The 19,931-nt window shown below is 40.7% G+C and overlaps 1 long non-coding RNA gene across 1 annotated transcript; it reads right to left on the bottom strand.

The window, feature by feature from the left end:
- Nucleotides 1-6,995: 6,995 nt before the first annotated feature.
- Nucleotides 6,996-18,683, bottom strand: LOC147365887 (uncharacterized). Its single transcript, XR_015132982.1, has 3 exons — nt 18,574-18,683; nt 10,938-10,995; nt 6,996-8,764 (listed from the first exon to the last, which is right to left on the bottom strand). It is a non-coding gene; the product is annotated as an uncharacterized LOC147365887 (long non-coding RNA).
- Between the last annotated feature and the right edge of the window lie 1,248 nt (nt 18,684-19,931).

Below are 19,931 nucleotides of genomic sequence, written 5' to 3'. Positions count from 1 at the left end.
GCAGGGAGAACCTAGCCCTGCGTCCGGGGGGTGTTTTATAAAAGAATCCATACGTGCTCAGTGTCATTCAAAAGAGGATGATGAAAAGAATGGGGCCGAGATAGCAGCCCTTCAAATTCAAAAGACTTGAGTCGCCCTATCTACATTTAAAATAGGGCGGAGGGAGAAAGGGAGGAGGACCGCTTGGGGCAGAATGGTTAATTTATACATTCCCTGAAGACAGAATGGAGGCACTTCTATTTCTGCCGGGAACTTGACTTTTAACATTCGCACATTAAATAACATGTCTGATATAGTACATCGCTTGACTTAGTTAACATATAGCAGTTTTAGTTTCACCTTCAATTTAATGTGACAGTTTGAATTTAAAAAGTATAAGTTGCATTTCATTAATTCAGTTTTCTAGGGTTTCCCAGTGGAAGAGTTAGGAAGAATTAAGAGAAGCATTTAAGCTCACTTTGCATTTTTAAACCACTTTACTTAGTGCTTTAAAAATGTAAAATGACCTTCTTACGTTTTTACAAAGGGGACTAGATGAAATGTGTTATAGGATATATCTATAGCCAATCATTAACAGGTATTGGAGGAAAAATTAAATAATACATCAGTGGAAATAAAATAATTAAAAATGAACATTTCCCTGTTCACATTGTTCAGAACCAGAAGTTTTGTGAAATAACAATAATTCTATAGCATCTAAAACAAGCAGCCTGCTTAACTGATACAAACTGACTTTTCAAAACAATCTCTCAGGAAACTACAAAGTGACCTTGAGTATTATTGTAAATTATGTATCTTAATTTGCATAACTGGATGAACATTGCTACTTAAAGTAAGCTATTCCAAATGAGTTGTTAGCAAAAATGGAAGTTACTGCAACGTGGGAAAGGAAACTACCTACCTTCAAATGGTTTTGTATGTTTATATGAATTTCTTTTTTTTTTTTTAATAAGGAGAAAAAGCAGGACAAAAGATTTTTTTAAAAAGGTAAAAACATGCATTGGAGTTGTCATGTTCCAGTTGTACCTTAGAGTCTTTGAAAAACAATATTTTTGAAAGTGCTATTGGATAAATGTAATGCCTTATGAAAAAATATGAATAAACATGGAGTAAGATGGGGAGAAGGGCTTCCCTGGTGGCTCAGTAGTAAAGAATCCTCCTGCCATTGCAGGAGATACAGGAAATGCGGGTTCGATCCCTGAGTCGGGATTATCCCCTGGAGAAGGAAATGGCAACCCACTCTGGTATTCTTGCTTGGGAAATCCCATGGACAGAGGAGCCTGGTGGGCTATAGTCCATGGAGTCAAATAAAAGTCAGACATGATTTGGAGACTAAACAAGAACATGAGGAGAGGAATGAAGTTTTAAAAAGCACAATTCTTGCCTGAGGTAATCTTAAGAAGTCAGCAGGAGTGACTGCTAATGATTCATAAGAATATGTATAAAGACCTGAAAAAAATAAAAACCTTAGATTTAGAGGTCTGCTTGATTGGAAATTTCTTCATTAGAAATGCATTTTTCAAGATTTCAAATTAGAGCTGCTACAATTGATCTAATGAATTCATTTCCAATTTTACCTGAGTAAAAGGCAGCAGGGAGTAAATTTGGCCATACAAAGGACTCACATAAAACACTAAATGTAAAAACTCAAAATTATCCAGCATTTAATGAAGAGTGGGATATCTTTAATATCAATCAATGTATATAATAAAGAGTGGCAGATAGACATCAGGTTTCACATATCCTTTAGCTGTTGTTCTAAAGTTTTTGATCATCATAAAATGTACTTATAGCTGCCTCAACAGTATTTATAGGACTTTGTATCCCTCAGTAGTTAAGTCTTAAAACAATGCAACAGATTTCACTGTTACTTGTAGACATTTCCACTTTACTACTTGCCTGCTGGATGTATAATTTTGCCAAGCCTTCAACTTCAAACAGAAGTAGCTGGCAGATCCAGATTCCGTGAATACTCACAAATGAAGTAAGAGGGAAAAAGAGGAGGAGCAGAGAAGCTTATATTAACTTTATTAAATAGAACCTACTGAAAGACATCTCGCTGAGTAACTTGCAAAACTGACTTTTGTTTGGTAAGGTGGGCTCAAGGGCTTCAGTTTAACCCTTTGTGTGCTGGGAATGGGGTGTGAGGGGAACCAACCCCACCTTTAGTGGAATCTGGAGCAGGTAAATGACACACCATGATCCAGTGTGGGAAAGAAAAAAAAAAAAAAGAGGTGTTGCATGAAAAGTTGCAGAGAATTTGTGCTGGGCAGTTTTCCTTATGTATAGAAGAACTATTGAATAATTTATAGTACCTTGAGATTTTAAGCACCCAGCATAACCATTAAGATATGATTTTAGTAGAATATCTGGCTTGCACAATAGGCAGTCTGCAAAAGGAAATCTTAAGGAGAGCGAAAACTGCTGCAATCCCAGTCTCAATTTCAAGCCCTTGAGAAAAAAAATGCCAGTCTGAACGATAGCTCATTCTGAACCCAGAGTGCTAGCTGGAGGCGCTGCAGCCACCAGGGCCCAAAGCCCAGAGGGGTGCCCAAAGGCCTGCAGTCGGAGGAGTTCCCCACACAGATCACACAGCAAAGCGACAGGCAGGGAGCAGGGAGCAAGGGGAGGCTGGTTTCCCAGCCAATCAGAGTACACTAACAAAGAAAAAAAAAAAAAGGAGGTATACACTCCTCTAGTAATTGGCTGGTTTTTAAGAAACTATTTCTTGCTTTGGGCCAAAAGACTCTAAATGAAATGCTCTCCATACATATATATACATTTTTAAAGTCTTATTGGACTTGCCTGAAATCTCCTCTGTAAAATTAAATACCTTGTAGAAATGAACTTGAGATCCAGTGATTCTACTTCGAGGAATCCATCCTAACTCAACCAAGGCTACAACTACAAACAAATGTTGTATGTTCACTGCAACATTGCAAGCAAATGTTGGATGTTCATTGCAGGATCATTCATAACAGAAAAATTGGGAGACAACTTGGAAAATAGTCAATATGATGACACATGCTATGGCACACTATCTCAGCTTTAGAAAGAGGAAGGTAATCTTTTTTTATGGGTACAGAAAGTGTCTATGACATATTGAGTAGAAAGAAAATTACAGATCTCTATGTAGTGTAAACCCACTTTTGTAAAAAAAAAAAGAAAAGAGAGAGAGAAAGAAAGGAAAACATGTATGTACCTATATCTGGGTGTGAATAGAAAAGGTCTGGAAAGCACAGGGGTAACAGTGGTTACCCTGGAGGTATATAATGGTAGAAAGAAGGAACTTACTAGTCCTTTTTCATGTTCAACCTTTGTGAAATATTTGATTTCCTTGTTGTCCCCCAACAATGAGCATCTATTGCTTTTGTAACCCTTTCCCCCCACACACCAAAAAAGAGTTGTCACCTTGGCCTAAGGAACAAATCACCCTGGAGTAGCTAAAAGTCATGCAAGGTTTCACTGGTGGCTCAGCGGTAAAGAATCTGCCTGCCAATGTAGGAGAGATGGGTTCTGTCCCTAATTCAGAAAGATCTCACATGCTTCGGAACAACTAAGCCTGTGTGCCACAGCTACTGCGTCTGTGCTCCAGAGCCCATGAGTCACAACTACTGAGCCCAGTATCCTCCAGCCCATGCTCAGCAACGAGAGAAGCTACTGTACTGAGAAGCCTGTGCACCACAACTGGAGAGTAACCCCCCGATTGCTGCAACTAGAGAAAAGCCTGTGCATCAAAGAGGACCCAGCATGGCCAAAAACAAACAAATAAATATATAAATAATTTTTTTTTAAAGTCATGCAACATTGGTGTGAGTGCCTGACTTGACACCTGTCACCTGACTCCCCTTCATCAATCTATTGTTTTGCCTTTAAAAAAAAGAGAGTTAGAAGAAATCTCAGTAATAATGCTCCCAAAGTAAATATAATATTTGGCTACAGAATCCACAGCTCCTTTTCCACAAACTTCTGAAATGTCAGCACAGTATTTTAGTGTCTAAGGATTTCACTATAATCATGGCACATTAGGGCCTGAGAAATAATAGATGCCAACAGCCTGGTTTTACCAATAAGGAAACCAAGGCAAAAAGAAAAGGTAGCTTGCCCAAGGCACACTGGCCTTTGGAACAATGTTTTGGGGTTCCTTTTGGTATGTCACGCCTACCAAAGGCCAAACAGGTTTCAAAATAAATCAGAGTCCACCAAAGAGGAAAATTTACAAGGTTAGGGTTTCACACAGTTGTATTCACGAACGTGGTAGCTCAACTCCGGCCTCAATCTTCACTCCTCAGCAGCTTAGCTCTCTTCCTCAAGAGGCCTCGTGGGTCCAGCCTGGGGTGGAGGTCCCTGCTCTGAATCTCCCTGTCATAGAGGCTATTATGGACTTAACTGTGCCACCTCCCATCCCGGTACCTAGTCCCTCCAGGTGTTGGAGTCCTAACCCCCGGTGTAGCTCAGAATGTGGCTGCATTTGTATACAGAGCCTTTAAAGAGGTGGTTAAGGTTAGGTGAGGTTATATGAGTGGGCCTCAAGCTCATGTGACTAGTATCCTTATACAAAGAGGGATGTGCCTACACAGAGAAAAGCCCATGTCAGGACATTTAGGTGGCTGGCTGTAGGCCAGGAAGACAGCCTCAGGAGAGCCCTGCCGGCAGCTTGATCTTAGACTTCCAGTCTCCAGAGTGAGAAAATAGATTTCTGTTGTTTAAGCCCCTCAGTCCATGGTATTTTGTTATGGCAGCCTGAGCTGACTGGCACAGAGACCCTGTTCACATGAAGCTATAATGGACTTTCTGTCTGTCTCTTCAAGTAGAATGTAAACTTTTGGAGGGCAAGACCATGATCCTACACTATCTCCAAGTGCCTGGCTCTGTGCCTGAGACATAATCAATTCTCAACAAACGGTTGTTGGAAGAATAAGTGAATTGTTGTTAGATATCATATGTCCCATTTCTCTTCCCCTTTCTATAGATGAAGAAAAAATGGTTGAAGGCTTGGAGCAGGACAGCTCCTAGTCTATGTGAATGGTGCCTCCTGGAATGGCCCCTATACCACCTATGTGTTATATGGGAAGAGCCCAAAGACAGGCGGCTGGGTCCTGGCAGGATCTGGGCCACATGTCAGAGCCCCCTCACCTCCCAGTTGAGGACTTCATCCACCATTCTATACCCACTCTGGAATAATATCACACAGGTATAAAGTTCTTTCCATAGCTGTCTTAGTCTCCTCAGGCTGCCATAATAAAATACCATACCCTGGGTGCCTTAAATAGAATAAGTTTATTTTTTCACAGTTCTGGAGGCCTGAAGTCTGAGATCAGGGTGCTGGCATGATGGGTTCTGGTGAGAGCTGTCTTCCTGGTTTGCAAATGGTCACCTTCTTGCTGTGTCTTTACATGGTGGATAGAGAGCAAGCTCCGTCCCTGGTATCTCTTCTTGTTATACATGCTCAGTCACTTCAGTCGTGTCTGACTCTCTGTGACCCTGTGGGCCATAGCTGGCCAGGCTCCTCTGTCTGTGGGATTCTTCAGGTGAGAATACTGGAGTGAGTTGCCATGCCCTCCTCCAGGGAATCTTCTTGACCCAGGGATCGAACCTGCGTCTCTTATGTCTCCTGCATTGGCAGGCAGCTTCTTCTTATTAGGCCACTAATCCCATCATGAGGGCCCCACTCTCATAACATCATCTAACCCTAAATACCTCCTAGTCGCTCCATCTCCAAATACCATTATATCAGCAGTCAGGGCTTCAGCATATGAATTTGTGAAGGACACAAACATTTAATCTATAATAATAGTGTTTTCACATGTTGTCCTTCTGTTTGCTCTTGATCACAGACCTGAGAGAGATGAGGAGCCATACCACCTCCCCACACCAACCCACCTCATTTTTAAACAAGTGGGGAAAAAATAAAGCCCAGAGAGATGACATGGCTTGTAATTCATTCTTTCATTTAACAAATAATTCTCTCAAGCTAATATGTGCCAGACTTGAGATGCATGACTGGCAATTGGCATGACTTACACTATATCCTGAGGACTTCCCTGATGGCTCAGACGGTAAAGCGTCTGTCTACAATGCGGGAGACCTGGGTTCAATCTCTGGGTCGGGAAGATCCCCTGGAGAAGGAAATGGCAATCCACTCCTGTACTATTGCCTGGAAAATCCCACGGACAGAGGAGCCTGGTAGGCTACAGTCCATGGGGTTGCAAAGAGTCAGACACGACTGAGCGACTTCACTTTCCTTTATACTATATCCTAAGTACTAATTCTTCTACTGTTTCCCAATTAAGTCTGGTTATTTCCCAGTTTAGTTCTTTGCAACATCAGCAGTACTGACCAGAATAGAATTTAATCTTTTCTTTTCAGAAAATTCCATCCTACTCTAAGACACAAGGGAGTCCTTAGGCACACCTTCCTGCTTAGGCTGGGCATTTCTATCTTCTTTGCCTTTGCTTGTGATGCTTCTACACTGCTCCTGTGAACTCCTATTCATCCTTTGAAGCCCAGCCAAATGTCTACACTGTTGTGGGGTTTTCACCATCCCTCTCCCACAGGCAGGCCTGTACTCCCAGTGTTCTAGTTACTCTTCTACTGTAGACGACCCCTATTTCAGCCTAACTGGTATTACTTGACTGTACTGTTTATTCATGTTTTCCATGATGCTCTTGTACTGGACTCCACAGAGCCTCAACATCATCCCTCCTGTTGCCTTCTGCAGTATCTCAAGTGGCTCCCCCCTGCTGTGACTGATGCATGCACTGGACACTCCAGCTGGTTGGACTGAGGGCTGAGGCTTGAAATATGAGTAGTTGCTCAAGGCTGCATGTGGATGATGCCAGACTTCCCAGTGGCTGGGTACCAGCCCTGCTCAGCAGGTCTCTGAAATGGACAATGACAAACCCACACAACAGAATCTTCTTTTTTAAAGTGTGTACACCTTGGGTGATAGTTTTCTTTCCTGGGGGTGCCATCATAAAATAATACAAACTGGATGGGTTAGATCATCAGAAATTTATTGTCTCAATGGTTCTGGAGGATCAGTTCAGTTCAATCACTCAGTTGTGTCCGACTCTTAGAGACCCCAAGGACGACAGCACTCCAGGCTTCCCTGTCCATCACCAATTCCCGGAGCCTACTCAAACTCATGTCCATTGCATCAGTGATGCAATCCAACCATCTTGTCCACCGCCATCCCCTTTTCCTCCTGCCTTCAGTCTTTCCCAGCATCAGGGTCTTTTCAAATGAGTCAGTTCTTCACATCAGGTGGCCAAAGTATTGGAGTTTCAGCTTCAGCATCAGTCCTTCCAGTGAATATTCAGGACTGATTTCCTTTAGGATGGACTGGTTGGATCTCCTTGCAGTCCAAGGGACTCTCAAGAGTTCTCTCCAACACTACAGTTCAAAAGCATCAATTCTTCGGGGCTCAGCTTTTTTATAATCCAACTCTCACATCCATACATGACTACTGGAAAAACCATAGCTTTGACTAGACAGACCTTTGCTGGTAAAGTAATGTCTCTGCTTTATAATATGCTGTCTAGGTTGGTCATAGCTTTTCTTCCAAGGTGTAAGCGTCTTTTAATTTCACAGCTCCAGTCACCATCTACAGTGATTTTGGAGCCCCCCAAAATAAAGTCTGTCACTGTTTCCACTGTTTCCCCATCTATTTGCCATGAAGTGATGGGACTGGATGCCATGATCTTCGTTTTCTGAATGTTGAGCTTTAAGCCAACTTTTTCACTCTCTTCTTTCACTTTCAACAAGAGGCTCTTTAGCTCTTCTTCACTTTCTGCCATAACCATGGTGTCACCTGCGTATCTGAGGTTATTGATATTTCTCCTAGCAATCTTGATCCCAGCTTGTGCTCTATCCAGCCCGGGATTTTGCATGATGTACTCTGCATATAAGTTAAATAAGCAGGGTGATAATATACAGCCTCGACGTACTCCTTTCCCTATTTGGAGCCAGGCTGTTGTTCCATGTCCATTTCTAACTGTTGCTTCCTGACCTGCAATACAGATTTCTCAGGAGGCAGGTCAGGTGGTCTGGTATTCCCATCTCTTTCAGAATTTTCCACAGTTTGTTGTGATCCACACAGTCAAAGGCTTGGCATAGTCAATAAAGCAGATTTTTTCTGGAACTCTCTTGCTTTTTCGATGATCCAGCGAATGTTGGCAATTTGATCTGTGGTTCCTCTGCCTTTTCTGAATCCAGCTTGGTTCATGTACTGTTCATGTACGGTTCATGTACTGTTGAAGCCTGGCTTGGAGAATTTTGAGCATTACTTTGCTAGCATGTGAGATGAGTGCAAATGTGCAATAGTTTGAACATTCTTTAGTATTGCCATTCTTTGGGATTGGAATGAAAACTGACCTTTTCCAGTCCTGTGGCCACTGCTGAGTTTTCCAGATTTGCTGGCATATTGAATGCAGCACTTTCACAGCATCATCTTTTAGGATTTGAAATAGCTCAACTGGAATTCCATCACCTCCACTAGCTTTGTTCATAGTGACGCTTCCTCAGGCCCACTTGACTTCGCATTCCAGGGTGTCTGATCACACCATTGTGGTTATCTGGAGGATAGGAGTCCCATATCAAGAGCTGAATAGGCTCTGTCTGAGGGCTATGCAGAGGCTCTGTTCCAGGGCTCTCTCCTTGCTTCTGGGGGCCTCAGAAGTTTCTTGGTTCTTAGATGATATTCTCCATGGATCTTCCCATCCTTTTCCTCCAGTACATATCTGTCTCTGTGTCTAAATTTCTCCTTTTTAGAAGGACAAAGTCATACTGGATTAGGGACCCCCCACAAATAACCTCATCTTGAGTATCTGCAAGGACTCCACTTCCAAGTGGACCCTATTTCACAGACAATGGGGGTAAGGAGTTCAACATCATCTTGAGGACACAGTATAACTCATAACAGTGGGGAAAAAGGACTAAGCTCACTTGGACTCAGTCCTAACATCCCAGAAGCACTGGGTCCCAGAGTGAATATCTGCTGACATGGTGGCTTTCTCTGCTACACCACAACTCCAAGGATCACTGCTAACATCTCTGTCACTGCATGAATATGCTTTCCCTTTTCTTTCTAAAGAATGTGCCTAATTTAATTTTGCTACTGCTTGGGGACTTGGCCCTTTGCATTCACATTTCCATGCCTCCAGCCCTACTGCTGCCCTGCAGGTAGCAGGTGCTGATAAATGCTGTCATATTTGATGGTGACATCAAGGTGATGTTGGCTGCAGAGTGCAGGGCTCATGAAGTCAGACAGACCCCTGGATTTGAATTCAGGCTCCCACATGTACTAAGTGTGGGATTTTGGACGCTGCTTAAGCTTTTAGCATCCATTTCCTTTGTCAAGGCATGGGGCACCATGCAGGATGGTTTTAAATGAGGCAGGCAGCTATGGGGAGCACCGCAGAGCGGTTGGCAGAAGCTAAGTTCAATAAAGGATAGTTATTTTTATTGGTTATAAATGGGGTGAGCAAACTGTTGAAATAACTAGCCTGGGCACATAACAGTTAAGGTTTTGAAAAACACATTTCTAGTTTAGCAGCAAAAGCACAAAGGTTCATATGATGGTCCTAAATGCTGTCTGGAAGACACCACTTTAAATTCAAATTCCACCCAGGAAAGGGAAAAAGACATCATCATGTAATTCTAAAACATGTGATGCCCCCAACCCTCATGTCCTTTCTCCTTACCCCTCTCATAAGGAAAAGACAGTGTCTCTGCTGTCTTTCTCTAGGACAGGCCCCGGTCACCTCTGCCATGAGTGCATGTTGGTGCCATCAGAGCCCTGAGCTAAGTAACCAATCAGCCAGAAAGAAAAGGTGCTGCATGCAAATCTCAGTCCGTACACTTGCATCTGTGAAATAACGATTTTTCTAATTTACTTTCTGTCTTGAGCCCTGTCCTTTTGGAGTCCTCCCTACTCCCACCAGAAGCTTCCAGCGGCCTCTGGCCTCCAGGCATCTGCCCACATGGGTTCTGGCTGAGACGTCCATCATTCTGCATGCTGTACCCTGCAGGCAGTGGCTCTGCCATGCCCAACCAGGGACGCGGTCATCTCTTTGCAAGGCTGCCTGGAACGCGGAAGCCATGATCCAAATGCCTACAGGGACCAGGCTGGGAGAGCTCGTGAGTGAAGCGTGCAGCTTGCCTATCAGACACATAAGAACATCTTCCCTTCCATGGAGGAGTGCACTGGCTCCTCTTTCTTTCCTGAGCCATCTTTAGTTTATGTTTCATTTCTTCATTTACGGAAAAAATCTGGGGTAAAGAGGACCATTTTCTATTGCCGGGAACAGTGCCAGTGTCACGATGAGTGACAACTAACCCCTGGCATCAGTGTAGCGATGACTTCCAGGGATTCTGGCAAACTAGAGCATTTATTCCTTATCTAAGGCAGGCAGCCTTGGTGCCATAAGAGACTGAACACAGTGTGGCCAAATCTGCTAATTATTCAAGAGAAGCTCCAACCTGGACTTCTGTGTAAAATTGCCTAGATTTATAATGCTCAGTGACTGAAATTCACATGGTCGAACAAAGTCAGATGTAATGCCTGTAGTTTGCGGTCTCAGCTCCCAGCCACAGCCACAGCTTCTTGGGGGCAGGCCTGCCTCCCAGCCAGACTGCTGGAGAGCCCACCCACACAGCAGCCTGCCCGTCCCCACCACCGTGTCCAGGGTCCTCCTGCTTCTGCCCACGCATTGTGCCTATGGCTCAAATCTTCTCCCTGCTGGGTTTTAAGATTTTAGAAACAAAAGCTTGAGGGCAATTTCAACTTTCTACTCCATCTCGTCCCTTCACCAAGATAATAAACCCAGATGGGAATATCTGCTTGGAGACAGGGAAGGGAAAGGAGGAAATACCAGGAGAATAAAAATATAGATTAGTATCTCAACGATACACTCTTGGCACACATACTTACTGACCATATTTGATCTGAGGTTACTATAAAACAGCTTCAGAATTTCTCTATGTTGCGGACTCCTAGGAAAGAAGCACCAGGAAAATCTTTTAGAAAGGAAATCTCAGTTCAGCCAATTAATCAAAAATTCCGTTTTTTGTTGTTGTTTTTTTTTTTACAGTAAAATAGATGTATCTAACACTGCATGTTCTTAATAATATATTGATAGTACGATGTAACATTTACTTTTATTAGTATATGTCCCGTGTTTTCTTGATTCTGCCATGGGCAATTTCTGATTTCAGTAATGAGGTTTTTGAAAAAAATATGTAATACCTTTGAGGTTTTATGCATTGAGTTAATATTAATAGTAAACACAGTGCTACTTATTACTGAGCCATCATTGGTTTAAAGGACTAATGTTATTACAGGAGTCATTACTGGTGTGAAGGACTAAAGCAATATAACCCTTGTGCTCCGCGAAGATGACAAATTTGGGAGCAGAAAGTTCAGACTCAAATTACATTTGTTTCATCATTTTCTTGGGTGGAGGGAGAGAGATGCAGGTCTCCCTGTAATACTGATTTGAGTGGTCAGGAATGGGGCAAGAATATTAGAAATATACCAGATGAAAATCCTTCAAATAAATGACCTTATTACCCTCCTGACCTATATAATCAGCATGGAGCAAAGAGAAATGATTGTGCTTTGGAACTCAAGTGTGTGAATTTGAGGAAAGCTACCAGAGGAATCCAATAATCCATATTACTTGCTTCTTCCCCCTGAATGTTTTACACTAGAAATTAGAGAAGTTCTCGGTTACTTGTCTCTAGTAAGGTTACAAACTTTTTTTAAAAAGAAGGTGTTAGGAACAGCAGAATCAAATGGTATATCTATGATGGCAGGGAGAAACCCATGTTTGAGGACAAATATGGTGTTTATGTTATGATTCCCTAAGACTCAAACATTTGGTATTTCCTGAATTTTTCTAGAGATACTGAAGTTTTCAAATGGTGTCTATAGTAAAATATATTACATCCAAGTTGATATCTAATGATTTAATATTTAAATATTAAAAAATTAAGACACATAAAAGGTACAGCTTCTATAACCACGCACGTTCTTCATGATATTCTTGATGCAATCCTGGTTTTCAGTAAGTAAACTTTGTACTTGTGGAAACTGCATTTATTCAGCCTTGACATTAGGAAAGTAAGCAAATTATTTCAGTGCCAAAGAGATGGCTAATCTAGGCTGGGGTGAGTGAATGTGCTTTCCCAATGCCTATATTCCTGGAGAATTTTTGCAGTGACAGAATTTGGCTCATGTCAACTGTAGAGAAAGGTGGGGGAGACCATTTAGTACCTAAATATAGGGCTGGGCACCCATGCAGTTGGCAGGAGGAGGTGAGACTTCTTTGGAAGATGGCCTGGCCGGCTTTAATGTGACAAAGGCTTTCAAAGTTAAACAAATATTTATTGAACACCTACGACTGCAAAGCTTTGAGTTCTTTGGGGAATTAAGAAACAGATAAACAAGGTCCCTGTCCTCAAAGAGATGTCATTCTAGCCCAGGAATCAATCATGAACCCTGAAAACTGATATAACGCAGAAGGCAGCATCACAGGAGAGACCCAGAGTGGGGATGACTGCAGAGTCAGAATAAACCAAGAAGCTTCTGTGGAGAAGGGGCTGTCCTGGGAGCCCGCAGGAAGGCTGAGGGATTCTGACCCACAAAGGGCAGGTGAAGGGCATTCTGAGTGGGCAAAACTTCAGGCAGTAGCTACGGCAGGGAACTGCAGATCCTATTTGGAAAACTTTAAACAGCCATTTTGAGTAAAACACAGAGAGCCTTGAAATTAGAGGGTGGGCAGAAGTAACAGGTAAGATCAAAGCGATTGGCAGTGGACAGGTTAAGGCCTTTGCTGGTCTGTGCCACGGTTCTCCCAAGATTTGACACTCAGCTTGGTGTATGACAGTTTCATTGAAGAAACCTGTGACCTCTGGAAGCCATAAGGCAAGAAGACTCTGATCTCAAAATGCTAGTTCTGCCGGTCTCTCAGACTGCTTTGCCCTGACTCTGTTGTAGTGATCCAGGTAACGCAAAAGTGGGAGGATACCCAGAAGGGTGATGGGGACAGAAACTAAAGGTAAATGATAACTGATCACTACCCGCTCTGTTGTCGCGCCCCTCCATGCAGCTTCCAAGAAGCCTAGGAGGTGTGTTCAGGGGGGGCGCCTGAAAATAATGGAGCAGGACAGCATGTTTATACAAGGAAGGGAAAGCTGCTCCTCCACATCGAGAAGTTCAACAAAGAAATAACCGAACTAAGAATTTCTGATCCTACCAGGCAGTAAGAGATCATCCACAAAAGCAGTTATATATCTAAAATTTCATGGCATTCATGTAATAGGGTTCATATTCTCAGGATGAACTTTTCTACTTTTGCCTGTCTTCCCTTATTTTTGCTGCTTGATATGTTATTGTAGTTTTTTTGGCCACACCATGTGGCCTGTGTATCTTAGCTCCCAGACTACAAGTGACTGAACTTGGGTCCTTGCAGTGAAAGCACTGAGTTCTAACCACTGGACAACCAGGGAATTCCCTTGAATTTCAATTGGTTTCTGTCTAGTAAAAGCTTTTTATAACCAACCAGAAACACTTGTAGTAAAGACGCTAAAATAAAAAATATAGTGTTGCTATGTTGTAAGCATTCAGGGCATCCTGGATAAAACACAGTAAAAACTCATTTTTAAAAAATATATAAACCCCATTATATTAAAATATAATTTTAGATATTCTGCAGAATGGGCAACTGGCCCCCATTTCCTGTCTAGCCTCTACTTGAAAACAAGGCAGGGATAAGGGTCATGAAAGTGAAAGTTGCTCAGTTGTGTCTGACTCTTTGTGACTCCATGGACTATCATCTACCAGGCTTCTCTGTCCACGGAATTCTCCAGACAAGAATACTGGAGTGGCTAGCCATTCCCTTCTCCAGGGGATCTTCCTGACCCAGGGATCAAACCCGGTCTCCTGCATTGCAGGTGGATTCTTTACAGCCTGAGCCACCAAGGAAGCCCCAAGGGTCAGAGGTGGGGGTTAAAGGTCTATGCTACGGTGGGGAAGGGGATCTTGGAATGGAGGTCAAGGTCATGAAGGTGAAGGAAAGTCATAGGAAGTTGTTTCAGAAAGAAGGGTGAAGAGTGAGTCTCTAGTCGTCAGTATTCTCCCAGCTGAATTTTTGAATCTGGCCTACAAACTGGTACATCTCTGGGATCACTGATCTTGTCCTGCTGCCTCTGGACTCAGAATTATCCCTACCAATATTTAAGTTGGCTCCAACCACCACCACCAGGTGGCACCAAATCACAGCTGAGTTCGGCATGAATTTAGGTAGGGCAGCTGGCTCCCAAAATTCCTCACCAGCTAGGTCTATATGAGTCATTTGTTTGTTAATCTTAAAAAACAAATTGTGACCTCATATTTCACATGACTGAATTTTTGGATCTCACTTATCCAATTACTAATAATTGAGGAAAGTATTCTTTTTGTAAACTAAATACCAAAGGAGACTAAATTAGACATTGTGCTAATTGCTTTACAGACATTAGCTAGTTTAATTCCTTCAACAAACTATGAGGAATAATATGAAACTGTTTTTAAGAGGCAAAAAGTTCTCATATTCACAGTTTCACATAGTTGAATCTAATATTTACTAACCCTTTGGTGCTGAGCTCTATGTATACTTCATAGCTTGAGCTTATTAATTACATGATTCAAAATTTCATTATGTATATTTTATGTCTGCTTGATTTATCAGTTTCTGAAAGACGTGGCTAAAATCTTTTAACTATAATTTGATGTATTCATTTCTCTCTGCTACTTTTTTTCAGTTGTTCCTTTGTGTATTTTGAGGTTGTATTGTTAGGTGCATACATGTTTTTGATGGTTGTATCTTCTTGCTCTATTGTTCCTCTTACCAGCATATGACCTTCTTTGTCCCTTATATATACTTTTTGCCTTATATCCTATATTGTCAGATACTAATATTCTCTTTATTTTTCCTTTTGGTTCATATTTTCCCCATCTTTTATTTTCAATCTTTCTCTGTCTTTTGTTTTTAAGTTTCTCTTTTAGACAGCTTATTGGATAGTGCTTTTTAACTGAATCTGAGATTCTATTTTTGAGTTGGTGAATTTAATTAATTTATTGTAATTCATTCTAATATAAATACTAATGTATTTATATCCATTCTATATTTTTCACTTTTTACACATTTTATACTTGTTTTCCCTTTTTTGCTTTATTTTTTAAGAATTGAGGTACAAATACATATAAGATTAGTTTCAGGTACAACATAATGATTAGATATTTGTATATACTGAGGGATGATTACCACAATAAATCTAGTTAACATCCATCAGCATATATAGTTACAAATTTTTTTTAGGATTTACTCTCTTGGCAACTTTCAAACGTGCAACACAGTATTTTTAACTATAGGTCACCATGCTATACATTACCTCCCCATGGTTTACTTTATAACTGTAAGTTTGTGTCTTTTGACCACCTTCATTCATTCCCCTCTTCCCTCCATCCCAAATCCTGCTGCTGGCAACCACCAATCTGTTCTCTGAATCTATGAGTTCAGTTTTTTTTTCAGATTCCATATATTAAGTGGGATCTTACAGGATTTATCTTTCTCTCCTGCTTTCTCCTGGGTGTGTGCGTGCTAAGTTGCTTCAGTGGTGTCTGACTCTTTGAGACCCCATGGACTGTAGCCCACCAGGCTCCTCTGTCCATTGAATTCTCCAGGCAAGAATACTGGAGTGGGTTGCCTCTTCCTCCTTCAGGGGATCTTCCTGACCCAGGAATCAAACCCACATCTCTTAGGTCTCCTGCATTAGCAGGCAGGTTCTTTACCCCTAGAACCACCTGCTAAGCCCCCCTTCTATTAGGTAGGGTTCTTTTTGTTTGTTTGGCTTAAATGTTGAGCATTCCAATTTGGCTGGAATCTGTCTTACTTCAAAGTTCATGTTTTGTCTTTTGTACCACACCAAGAATTAGATGTCAATAGAACCTTATAAATTTGTTATCTACCCACTGGATCTAAAACTGGTGTGTGTGTGAAAATTACTTGGAAATTTATGAGAAACACTGACCCTGGACCTCCTCTTTAGATTCAGCTCAGTAGGTCTGGGTAAAGTCCTGATTCTACATCAAGTCCCAGATTTTGATGCAGGTTCACAGACCACAGCATAGGAAAACTGTTCCCATCCAACCCCACAGCTCTCCAAACTGTAAGCTTTACACCTGTCTTGGCCCTTTAAATATTGCTTTATTTAGGGTGTAAAGATACACCCTTGGGTGGGCTCTATCACCTCCTTTCTAGATCTTTTCTCACCTTATATTGTCCTATATGTTAGAAGAATGCTCTAGATTTACTTTAGATATTCTAATTAGTTTCCAATCCATTGCTCCTTTACTATTATTCCATTTTACTTGCTTGTTCCATCATTATAAAAGCAAACATATTCAACATTTCTTGGGAGTGCCCTGGCAGCCCAGTGGTTAAGACTTGGCACTTTCATTGCCATGGGCCCAGGTTCCATCCCTGGTCAGGGAACTAAGATCCTGCAAGCCGCGTGGCATGGCCAATAAAATAAAATAATTAAAAAAACAGTATTTCCTTTAACAGCATTTACTATCAATCTCTGTAATAGGTAGAAATACACTTCCAGGCACTCAGCAGCTACTTCACTAGCAAGCATGACTATCTCCATTTCTACCAGAAAGCACGATAAAGCTTGGAGAATTTGCCTAACATCACATTCAATGGAAAAGCTAGTCTTTGAACTCAGATCTATCTATTCTACTTGTCATAGCCCACTTGCCTTCAAAGAGACTCTGGTCCACAGAAACCTACAGTACAGTGGGGAAAGACACAAATAATCTCCCTTTCTAGTCATGCTTGTATCCACGATAGTGCTTTGCACATAATAACACTTAATATACATCAGTGAAAAGAAAACATGAATTTATCCTTGGTTTCTTTTTTTGTTGTTGTTCTACTTATGGTCAGGGGAATCACAATCTGGTAAAACAAGAAATAAAGAGGACTCTTTGGGACTTCCTTGGGGGTTCAGTGGTTAAGACTCCAGTGCTTTCGATGCAAGTGGGACTAGTTCAATCCATGGTTGGAAAACTAAGATCCCACATGCTGCATGTGACAGTCAAAAAAAGAAGAGAGAGAGAACTGTTCGGAAAAACACAAACTCAGAGACAAAACAGAAAGAACAGTCTGTGTCATACAGAGAATTTCTTCCTCTGAACAGCTACTCTAATAGGTCATCAAAGTCCCATTATGTGAAAATATCCATTATAACAAGCTAGGGCTACTTCCATTTTGAACTCTTTATTTTCCTAATTAATTCACTAAAAGTCTTTAAGAGATTCAAAAAAGTAAAATCAGTACTATTTTCTCCTTCCTGGACTCAGTTTTATAATACTGATGTTGAACATAATCAACTATATGTAATTGCAGAAATTATTGCTGGGGATTTGCATATGAAATATACACCTTTCACTGCCTCTAGTTGGCATTGTTAACTCTATTATAAATAGTACAGCTGACACACTGCAGACAGAAAGCTCTTTTTGATGGGCAAAAGTGGAAGACTGCTACGAAAGGAGGAAGTGTTAGCACACAACGCTTAAGTTGGTAAGCTTTCATTAGAACTAGTCAAGAGGGAAAGTGGTTTATTAACTAATCATAGACATGTTTAAGAATCCAATCATACAGAAACACTTATGTTAAGCTTTCTAAAAACCTATATTTATGCTACTATTTAGGTAAACAAGTAATATATCCAGTCTATAAACATAGTTGAATAGTGTTAATGGGCCCTTTTAAGAAAATTAAGCTTTTCCTTTTGGATTAATTGCATATGCAGTGAGGCAAAGAAAGTAACAGGACTGAGATATAATACTGGAGAGTACAGTTTATATTTATACCACTCTTGAAGATAAAGCTTACATTAGGTCATTTTGCTGAAATTATCTACTAGAATTTGAAAATTTTAAAACTATTTGAAAAATTTTAACCATTGAGAAAGAACAAAAAGATGCCATTCATTGTGATTGCATTACCATAAAATTATAATTAATAGGACAGTATTTTTGCTGTTTTACATTGCTTGAGGGCAAAAAAAATCAATCACTGTTACCACGCAGGCTGTTTCAATCATTACAAGGTATAGGTACAAAGACTAGTGATGACTTTTGTAAATGACATTTGCAGACATCATTATATTTTTATGCACTGTAATAATTTGGTTTTCAAAAGTTTCGGGTTAATTTGTTTTGTTACAGATGTAAAGCAATTATGACACAGAAATTCAATGTTGAACTACTCATCCAGATGACAGGAGAGGTGAGGGGGCTAGGGACAAAATTTTCTTCCTACACATTTGTTTTTAGCTATTATATTTGCCTGAGTGCATTGGTACCATAGTGACAGCTTAGCAACAGCTAGATACAAATTAAGGCAATGTGTCACGCTAGCTTCTGATCATAAAAAGTTGGTAGGTAGGACACGGGGAAGAAAAATACAGATGTTTAGATATTTAATGGTTTAATCAAAAAGAGACTTGTTCTTTTACCTGTCCTTGTCCATCTCTTCATCTTCTATCTCTGAATCTCTCTATAAAGAGATGAGGATCTAAAAAAGAATCCCAAACAAACCTCTGTGTTTAAATTGATGTAATAAAACAGAAATCAAACCTTTCCTAAATATGAAATGAAACACAATTTAATCTTTCTTAAATAGGATCTAATGATCACAGTGCATGGAAAAAAAAAATTAATCACTTAGTCATGTCTGACTCTTTGCAACTCCCATGGACTGTAACACACCAGGCTCCTCTGTCCATGGAATTCTCCAAGCTGTCTTCCCGACCCAGGGATCGAACCTGAGTCTCTTGCATTGCAGGCAGATTCTTTCCCATCTGAGCCACAAGTGTTTTGCAAAGATGTTTCCAAAGGGTTTTTTCATACTAGTGGACATGTGATTTCCATTATGGCTATTAGAAGAACAAAGTTACACAAAATTTAAATACCTTTGGACCAGCAGATTTAAGATGACATGATGGATACTGTCATCTTTAAAGTCAACATATCATCTGATGTCTTTCATTATCTTTATTATAATTTATATGTAAAAACAGAGAAAGTAAAATAATTTGAAAGGAAGAACATAACCTTTGGAAAGCCAGAAGTAAATAAAACCACCTTGATTTTCAGAACTACTAATTTTATTTCAAATAGCCTGAAATGGTAAAATATAGGTTAAGCATATAGTTGTTGACTAGCTGAACAGAGATGGCAAACAGACTTCAAGTTGATACAGTAACAGCGCCTGCCTGGAGAGCTGTGTTGAGAATTCTGAGGTTCTGTAGGAAAAGGGCTGTGAATGAAGAGTGAATGTCTGTTAGACCTGAGAAGGAGACTAAAGGGTAGAAGACTTGCTAAGGGGCATGTGGGGAGGTGGAAAGGAAGAAGAGTTAGCTCACAGCACACAAATAAAGGCTTTAGATTTATTGTAAGTCTTATTTTTTATATTATAATGAGTGTAAATCTTACATGTAATTCTATAATATATATATATATATAGTATGCTATAAAAGTTTAAAAACTCATTTGCAGTTAAATTACCTAATGTTAGCTTTGTGGGGGAAAAATATGTTCCTGGACAATGTGTGTGTTCATTCTGTGGCTTCCACAGCATGTGGCAGGCTGCTGAGTATCCCTGGGAGTCTCTGCACCCCATTTAGGGATGCCCACACCTGGAAGGGTGATAGAAATGAAACCGTTTAAATTTGTCTATGATAATGGAAGACTGAGAGAAGTAAATTAACCTGCTTGTCAATGGCAGAGCTGGGATTTGAAGACTCTAAAGCCCAATTTCTTAACAAAGACTCATTTATATTCTTCTAAAGACAAGTACCAGGATTCCCTGGGA

The sequence above is a fragment of the Bos grunniens genome, chromosome 9 (assembly GCF_055505025.1).
Source record: "Bos grunniens cultivar Pamir isolate PY7600 chromosome 9, Bosgru_T2T1.0, whole genome shotgun sequence".
Classification (NCBI taxonomy): Eukaryota; Metazoa; Chordata; class Mammalia; order Artiodactyla; family Bovidae; genus Bos; species Bos grunniens.
This window is presented reverse-complemented; position numbering and strand designations above follow the sequence as displayed.